The sequence below is a fragment of the Adiantum capillus-veneris genome, chromosome 8 (genome assembly GCF_014529385.1).
Source record: "Adiantum capillus-veneris isolate H3 chromosome 8, ASM1452938v2, whole genome shotgun sequence".
NCBI lineage: Eukaryota > Viridiplantae > Streptophyta > Polypodiopsida > Polypodiales > Pteridaceae > Adiantum > Adiantum capillus-veneris.
This window is the reverse complement of record NC_140938.1, coordinates 143,504,742-143,514,220: the sequence shown is the minus strand read 5'-3', so window position 1 is coordinate 143,514,220 and position 9,479 is coordinate 143,504,742. Positions and strand designations below refer to the sequence as shown.

The following is a 9,479-nucleotide window of genomic DNA, read 5'->3' as shown; positions in this document are numbered from 1 at the left end:
TGATTAAGAAGTATCTTGAGAAATGCCTTCCGTAGCCTTGATGTGAAAAAAACGGGGAGGCGACACGTCGAGGGGAGAGAGAAAGGCAGATGCCATGTCTATGGGACAGTGCGCAATAGGAAAATATATCTTCACTTTGGTCGTTCGGGGGGACAGAGAGAGAGAGAGAGAGAGAGAGAGAGAGAGAGAGAGAGAGGAGCTCACTGCGAGAGCTGGTCCATTGTGTGGGTCATCCAAGTTCAAGGAATGTCAGATGCTCCAAGATTGGACGGTGCTGGCTATTCGTGCTGCAAGTAGAGTGTGAACGGCCAGACAGGGAATGTAGATGGCATGGAGGGCACCACGGTGGAGGCACGAAGGGGAGAGACAGACAGAGAAACTGTGCTGGAAGCTTGGAGTGCCGCTGTCGAAGTCCCTGCTGATGAGGCAGACGAACGAAAGAGAGAGAGAGAGAGAGAGAGAGAGAGAGAGAGAGAGAGAGAGAGAGAGAGAGAGAGAGAGAGACCTCCATACTGACGCTCTGACTGAAGAGAGAGAAAGCGGGAGATCAAGCAAGAGGCGACCTTGTATAGCTTGGGGGGGGGGGGGGGGGGGGGGGGGGGGGGTTTTGTCGCTTGCGATGGAGCTGTTGTCCATGGCTATGCAGCCAGGCCCCGATGAGTCACTTGGCAAACCACGCGGGGGAAGAGATAGGAGAGAGATCGAAGAGAGAGGAGAGAGGGCCTACTTCTTTTTGGTTGGCACGGAGGAATCTGCAGAGATTCTGCTTAATAGGAACACCGTAGACCCAGTAATTAGGCTGGTATGATCTTTTTAAGGGTTCACATTGAGATGCCTTCTAGCAAAGCTAAGCAAAAACGTTAGTCCACATAAGGTATTCCTTAGGGTCACTCTACTTTGTCTTCCCTCTTAAGAGAAAGTTATATGCACTTTTTGGCCACCTTGGGAAGTGAGACTCTGATTGATGTTAAAATGGAGATGCCTTTGGAGAATATCGATGGAAAAACGAGTTTCCTCTGCGTATCACGACATGGCAGTGCAACAAAGAAGAAACACGTGGCGAGGTATGCAAGCAAGGGAGGCCTCATTGATGAGTGATACTCTCTCTTTTTCTACCCTTGCACACATGATGCCACCATCTCTAATAGCAGGTTCCTTTTCAAAGAAAAGCTGCACATAGTGGACACTGAGGAGTTGTCTTTATAGTTGTAGCTCAGTGATTCAACTAGGAATGGCAGTGAATGTACCCAGATCCATTTGTTGCGTATATATAAACCCCCTTTTTGTAGGGTTCTACTCGTCGATGCCTTGGATGCCATGGGCCATTGTCTTGAATCGGTGTGCTGCTTAGCTTATACCTTAGTATAAGCAGAGCGCAAATTAAATAGTCAAGAGAGAGCGAGATGCAATGATCTGGATGGGTAGATCTAGCTATTGAGAGGACAAAAAGGAAGAGAGGGCGATCGCAGCACTGATGAAGTCACGGTCGGAAGGAGAGGGGGATGTGCAAGAACAACAATAAATCAGTGGCATTTCCTTTTACTAAAAACCCTTGGGGGAATCCACTTGTCCAATTAATGTTAAAGTTTTCAATAGACCTAGTAGATTCTACTGGGGTGGTACCATTTTATTTTTTTAATTTTTGGGGGAGTGTGTTGGGGGGGGGGGGGGGATTTTTAAACTCTCTCTTGTTCTTGTGATATTTTAAGGAGGCTTTTATACACTTTGCTTTTTAAAATTATTCTAAAAAATAAAATCTCCCTCAAAGGGTGGGCACTGTCGCACACCTTTTGAACTTTAAAAAAAAAACTACAAAAATTGTGTGTGTGCCTGAGAGAGAGAGAGAGAGAGAGAGGTTAAAAAAATACACTTTTCTTAACGGTGAAAATAAGGGCAAACTTGGATCTCTTCTCATTTTTAGATCAAAATTTGAAGCTTTTCTCAAAGCTTGTGCAAATTTTTGAGTTTTCCTAGAAGCGAGCTCAAAATTGACCCGAGACTTTTCAATATCAGTCGATTGAGATACAATGGAGAGTTTCAATAAAAAAAGATCCATTCACTTTTGTATTTTAGAATGGCTTATAGGTCTCTTGTCACACTAGGGCACCTGTCCCACCCTCCTTTTGTAGATGGCCGTTAACACTGCTGTCACACTAGACTTGAAAAAGAGGTGCACATTTTTCTCAACGAATGAGAGTAGCTCAGGTGGTTAAACCTTTGACCTGGATGATATCTGTCAGGGGTTGACGCCTTTGAAATGAACTCGCGTGTGCACTTTTTGTAGTTGGCCTTTGCTTGGAGAAATTGGCCAAGGGTACGAGGCTATCCCTTTGACAAGGGGTGGAGGCCAACTTTTTCCTTTTCATTTACAAATGGTTGGCTTTCACCTCCACATGGCCTTTGATTCAATGCCCTAATGTGTCATGCACCTAAGAAAAATCACTCTTCTCATTGAGAGGTACTATGAACTCTCTCTCTCTCTCTCTCTCTCTCTCTCTCTCACACACACACACACACACACACACACACACACACACACACATGGAAAAAAGGGCTCAATAATTACACTGTTGACAATTTTAAGAGTCTAAAAAATGAATAGACATTATCTCAAGGAATGTTACATTTTTGTGAATTCTAAAATTCAATATCACTCAATAATTAGGCTTTTGACACATGGCACTTCTCAAGCCCTCATTCTCCCTCTTCTCAAGGCCCTCATTACCTATCTCTCTCAATTATAAGAGTTGCATAAATAAATATTCTCTCTCCCTTATTTTCTTGCCTAACTAATAATCCTCACCCAAACGCACACTTTGCCTAGCTTGTGCAGCATTGCACCTTGGGGCTTGCCCTACTCCTCTAGTAGCTTCCATCTAAGCCTACATTCACGAGAAGATGTACAGTATGTGAGAGTGTATGTGCCCGGACTGCACATGGTTGCACATGACCGCATTAATCACATTGGGAGTGTCTGGCATGTCGTCGTGTACCTTCATGTGGGAATAAGTCCTTAGAAGGAGGGGATCTCAAGAGGCATAATCAGGAAGGGCTACGGGGATATGAAAGGGTGCTCATTATTTCTACATAAGGAAGGGTTTCCTTTGTATGCTGTATCGGGCTTTCTCATAATCAAAGGCTATGGCATCTGATGTATTCTTATTCTCTCTCTCTCTAATGGTGTGTTGTGCTTCTCTCTCTTGCATTTCTGTGAGCACAGTCTCGTAATAGGCAGCCATTCCTATTACACTTCGCGACCACGTGCGGAACGGACTCCCCTTTTTTGACGAAGGAGGTGTTTCCAATTACTGACGCCAAAAATTCTGAACCAAATGCTGGCAACAAGCAGGAAGGTGTTGGGGGAAAACTGCCTTTTTCCTTGTCGTATGAAGCGGCAAAGGGTTGTCGGCCATGGCCATGAGCGTTGCTGTGCTGAAGCCGCATCACCATCGCCTGCAAAACAACCAAACAACGTTGAACTTTTCAACACCTTCTCAGCGAGACAAGCACCGAGAATCACGTGTCACGTGTCGTCTTTCTGGACTTGGAGCCCACCGTCATCCACGAAGTGAGGATCGGCACTTACCACCAGCTTTCCATGCTGAGCAGCTCATCAACGGCAAGGAGGACGCCGCTAGCAACTTTGCTCTGGGCTACTATACCATTGGCAAGGAAATCATGGACCTTTGCCTGGACCGCATCCGAAAGCTTGCCGACAACTACACCGGGTTGCAGGGATTCCTGGTCTTCCAGGCAGTAGGCGGCGGAACCGACTCTGGCCTTAGCTCCCTGCTGCTGCTGGAGCGCCTGTCGGTGGACTACGATAAGAAATCCAAGCTTGGCTTCATTGTCTACCCTTCCCCACAGGTCTCCAATCTGTGGTAGAGCCCTACAACAACTTCTTGTCCACCCACTCTCTGCTCGAGCACATTGATGTGGAAATCATGCTCGACAACGAGGCCATCTATGACATTTGCAGGCGCAGTCAAAGTGCCGTGTCAAGAAGAAATGCGGTGCCAAATGGAGAGGTCAATTTTGCGGTGTTTTCCACAATTTTGGACCTTGGTTCACATGCGCCTTGCGGGGTTTCTTGCCATGCAGACTGCAGTGCAGCACGCCGGTGTACGCATGTTTCAGAAACTCAAGAAAAGTCATCACAGCAAGTATATTTGAGTTAGCAGCCGGATGCGGGGTCTGATGTGGTGTTCAATACTCAAATGAGCTGCGCTGTGCGGTGTTCCAAGGTCAGATCTTTTCTGCATTCAGATTGCGGAGATACTCCAAGTGCGAGCAACAATGAAGCGGTGGGGAAATTGTTGTGCTTGCTCTTCATTGTGCAAGAAGTTTAATTGTACCAAGATTGGTGATGTCCAAGAGATGAAGGTTGATGCGGCATAGGGACATATCGACAAAGAGCGAATGGAGCGTCTATGACGGGGAATCAAATTCATGAAGGGACGTCCAAAAGTGTTGCGGTTGCTAGTATGCTGCAGAAAAGACATAATTTCCTTTCCTGTTCGTGTTATTGGAAATGTATCAATTGTTTCATACTTCTTGCACTTGAGGTTCTCTGCCTCGGCTATGCCTAAATAGATTTGTAAAAACAAATTGCACTTGAGTTCTAATCAAGGGTTACTTATGGGTTCGCGCAATCCACCGTGCGCGCCAAGTGTATGTGCCCGGACCGCACATGGCTGCACATGACCACATTAATCACATTGGGAGTGTCCGGCATGTCGTCGTGTACCTTCATGTGGGAATAAGCCCTTAGAAGGAGGGGATCTCAAGAGTCATAATCAGGAAGGGCTACGGGGATATGAAAGGGTGCTCATTATTTCTACATAAGGAAGGGTTTCCTTTGTACACTGTATCGGGCTTTCTCATAATCAAAGGCTATGGCATCTGATGTATTCTTATTCTCTCTCTCTCTCTCTAATGTTGTGTTGTGCTTCTCTCTCTTGCATTTTTGTGAGCATAGTCTCGTAATAGGCAACCATTCCTATTACACACACACACACACACACACACACACACACACACACACACACACACACACACACACACACACACACACACACACACACACACACACACACACACACACACACACAGAGGAGACACAATCTTGTGCGCTATGGTCAAAGAGAGAAGAGAGTGCATTTGTAGAAAGAGAGGAAGAGCAAGGCGATGCGAGAGGAGAGATAGAGAGCGTGCGGCAAGTCTATGCCCTACAACTCTTGAAGTCAAAGCCACATAAGTCAAGTCTCTTGAATAAGGACGTGAAGATAAGAATCAACACACATCGATTACTATCTATTAAGCTTTGAAGGTGGTTCTGCATATGCTAGAGAGAGAGAGAGAGAGAGAGAGAGAGAGAGAGAGAGAGAGAGAGAGAGAGAGAATATAGAAGAAAACTATAGACATGGTCCCTAGGTGGCATGCCTTCCTTTGCTTCATCCTTGATATTGAGGATGGACCCAAACCGCACCAAATAGGACAACATGGGCATATGCGGTATAAATATTCGCTTGGATTTTGATTCACTCAAAAAATGTCACTCGGTGTATGGTAAGACTCCATTTTTACTAGCAATTTGGATATGATAATTAATGTCTGAAAGGAATACACAAGAATCAATGATGTGGGAAGCGCACATGACAGAAGCATGTCAAGCAAAGGATTGAAGAACAGAAACCATGTAATGATGACTTGAATGAGTTGGATACAATGCATGAAGGGGTAAATGTGACACTGCAACAAAATAGCTTGAGGGTGTTGTAGATAGTAAAGAAACGGATGACGATGATGACTTCATCATGATTATTCATGCCAAACCCAAGCTTGTTGTAGCTGATGGAATAAGTGCTTCAGAGAAAACAATCAAGAGTGTGTAGAATGTGCAAGACGCCGGTGATGACAACCCTCTCCAGGATTTTGTAAACAAAGTGAAGCTAAAGAGGAAATGTGGCTTGGACCAAAATCCAGAAGAGCCTAGAGAGGATGTTTGTGTTGCCCCAAAAGATACAGAGGATGACATAACCGACCTTACCAAAGGTGAGAAGAAAGCCACTTGCTCACGCGCTTGCAAGAAACTAAGTTGAACCTGTTCTCTATTGTGCCCAAATTTTGTAGTGCTAGCAAGATGCACATCTTATGGCATGTATCTCTTTGAATATTTATAATGGAGAAAATCTTGTTGGCATAATTATGTCTATGTGCACTAGTTCACTAATTTTTTCTTGTCCTTTATGATGTCTTCATAAAGGACACTTGATACCTTTACTGTGTCGCGAGGAAAGGAAAATTACAATTAATTTCTTGCTGCATGATATGAATGTTGCCATTGCATTGAAAAAGGTATTAAAAAAGCGTACCACCAAGCCAAGACAACTGAGAAGGAAAAAAGATGAGATTGAGAAGCACCTAGACTGCTACCGTAGCAAATTTGATTACTTTCTTTTTTTACTATTTCCATGCTTGTCTTTTGATTCTACATATGCAAATACTTTCATAGTAATGCTCTTACTTGGCTTTGCTATCTCCAAGCAACATAATTCTAACCTTTTGACTCCACATATCTTAATATAGTCTCCCATCAGGCATTCTCTTCTATAGAAAACTCCATCTACTGCTTTGGACAGAGAACCAACCCCAACATTTGTGTGACACCTTTGAACGTGTGATGTGAAGCCAAGCAACCCTTGCTAATGTTCTCGCATGTGGCATGGATACTACATGGACAATCCTAACCCACATCATTTAGACCAAAGGCATGAGAGAGCATGTGGTTCAATGACTCCACATATCTTATAGTCTCCCATCATGCATTCGCTTCTATGGAAAACTCCATATGTTGCTTTGGACAGAGAACCAACCCCAACATTTGTGTGACACCTTTGAATGTGTGATGTGAAGCAAAGCAACCCTTGCTAATGTTCTCGACTGTGTCATGGATACTGCATGGACAATTGTAACCCGCATCATTTAGACCAAAGTCATGAAAGAGCATGTGGTTCAATGAGTCCTTTCGAAAGGAAATTTGCACATGGTATTCACAATAGCATGTGTATTTATCCTTTAGATGCTTGCAAAAGAATGGCTTCAACATCAAACATTCTCATGCCAATCATACAATTTGGATGTTTTTCTTTGAGTTTGTGAAAGAGCTCAACCTGCAATATCCAGATTTGATCAGTATGTTTACTAGAGTAAATGAATCCAAATAGGAATATACAGATTGTTACCTAGGACATCCGGCATGTTCATGAAAACAATTCGGAGTGCTAAATAGGACATTCAACATCCTAACATGCTTGTCACAGGGTGTGTTGACTACCATATATAGTGTTTTCATTAGCATAATAGGTATGCTAACTAGCATATTCAATGTTCCAACAAGCATATGCTAACTAGCATATTCAATGTTCCAACAAGCATATGTAAATAGCATATCATGTGCGCTAACTAGCATACATGGTGTGCTAACTAGCATACAAGGTATGCTAACTAGCTCCTTAGGTATACTAACCAGCATAGCATGTATACTACCTAGCATGGACAATGTTTTGATCAGAATACCTAGGATGCTAACTAGCATACTAGCTATGCTAACAAGCATAATCAATGTGTTGTTTGGATGAGAAAACAGTAAGAATTTGACACATTTTCCCACTTAAGATCAGTGCAAGAAATCTGCACTCATTTCCTGATCAATCTGCTTCAAGGGTCATGGATTGTGATCCATTATCTAGCACTATTTTGCAGAAGACTTATAAGTTAGCTTCCAAGCATCTTTCCCAAGCTATTGGTGCACTTTGTAATGAATTTATGTCAAATTTTTCCCACCATGGGTGAAAATGACCATTTGCAGACTGAAAACCCAATTTCTCTTGATTTTTTATGATTTCCATGTCCATTTAATGTCAAATTTGTAGGGCACATTCCCCAAGGCACTATCAAATTGTATGTGCTAAATTCCCCTATTAGACCAAGTTGGGGGACATGGATCACGATCCATGTTTTGCAGCATTTTTGGACTGTAATTACAACAATGAGACAACGATTTCACCAGCATTGTTTTGCCCAACTTTTTCTTGCAAATTGAGATGGGGGTCATGGATCGCATCCATGTTTCACCCCATCTGTGGATTGTAATTAGATGCTTGGGTTCTTCCAGGTGAGGGGAGCACTCCCATGCACTTTTCTTGGAATTTGAACTTGATTTACCCTTCCAAAATTTCTCTATCAGTTTGCCCAAATCCCTATTTTGATTTGATTGATTCTGCTTTGCTGATTTTTTGTGTGCACTTTTGACCATACATAACTGTTTATGCACTGACAGGGAGCATAAATGTGAAATCTGGTGCGCTCTCAAGGTCCGGGGTGGCTGTAGGCAGTCAAAACTGTGGCCAGGAGCTGTGTGTGTGTGTGTGTGTGTGTGTGTGTGTGTGTGTGTGTGTGTGTGTGAAGGTGTCAGATTGTAATGAGGTCTAAATTGCCCATTTGCCTACATGTGTTCAACTTACCCCAAGTGAAATTTGCATATTTACCTTAGTTGGTCATATTTTCCATGTCATACCACCTGCAGGTCATACAGTTTGTTGTTTGGACTTCTCGTCATCATTTGCTCCTAATTTTGCAATTTTGTTCTATTTGAAGTTAGCCCAAATTTGGACTTTTGCCGAATCATTTCATATTTGCCATGCTCAAGCTCTTGCTTTGCATGCTCAACGTTTACTTTCAGAATTAGATTCCAATTTTTAAATCATTATTAGGTTAAAAAGCAAAGAAAATGACTAAAACTTATTTTTATTTGGCCAGTTTTTTTCCAAAATTATTCATCACACTCGTATGTACATACTCTCACTCTAGGTATCTAGCCTGTAGAAATATGTTGCTATGGCTCAATACTTTGCGAGATAAGAGTAAAAATCTGCTAAAGTTGTCAAAAAACAAAAAATTTAAGCATCAAACACACTTTATACATTGTACACATAATCTCTCAACATCTTGCAGCCTATCATCTTGCAATTGTTGCATCGGCTACTATAGCCACTGTTGTTACCTCCCCCTTCCCATTATGAGTCGCTCCGAACACAGGTCTGTCCAATGTGCATGGTCGAAAACAAGGTGTCGATGCAAGGCCATGTAAGGTGGCACTATTATGCTCAAAGAAGAGATACATTGGGTAACATAGTGTTATGCAAGAGTGGGTATTAAACCAAATGTTCAGTGACTTTGGTTGGTGGCGAGGTCTCATTTTGTGCGCTTTTGCCAAACAAAAGTTTTTGAAGCACAAATTCCCTTTCTTTAATGGTTATTTTTGTGATTAGCCGTTGTGTGTCCAAGAGATATTTGTTTTGTACTTTAGGGATCCATTTGAGGGTTGTTTAGAAAGGTTGCGACAATATCGGGTTGTTTGTTGCTTTCCTTTCCCATTCCCATATGGATTGTTGTTTGATTGCTCCATGGATTTATCC

The 9,479-nt window shown here is 42.9% G+C and overlaps 1 pseudogene; it reads left to right on the top strand.

Annotated features, from left to right (window-relative positions):
* Positions 1–972: 972 nt before the first annotated feature.
* Positions 973–4,398, top strand: LOC147453096 (tubulin alpha-2 chain pseudogene; annotated as a pseudogene).
* Positions 4,399–9,479: the final 5,081 nt, after the last annotated feature.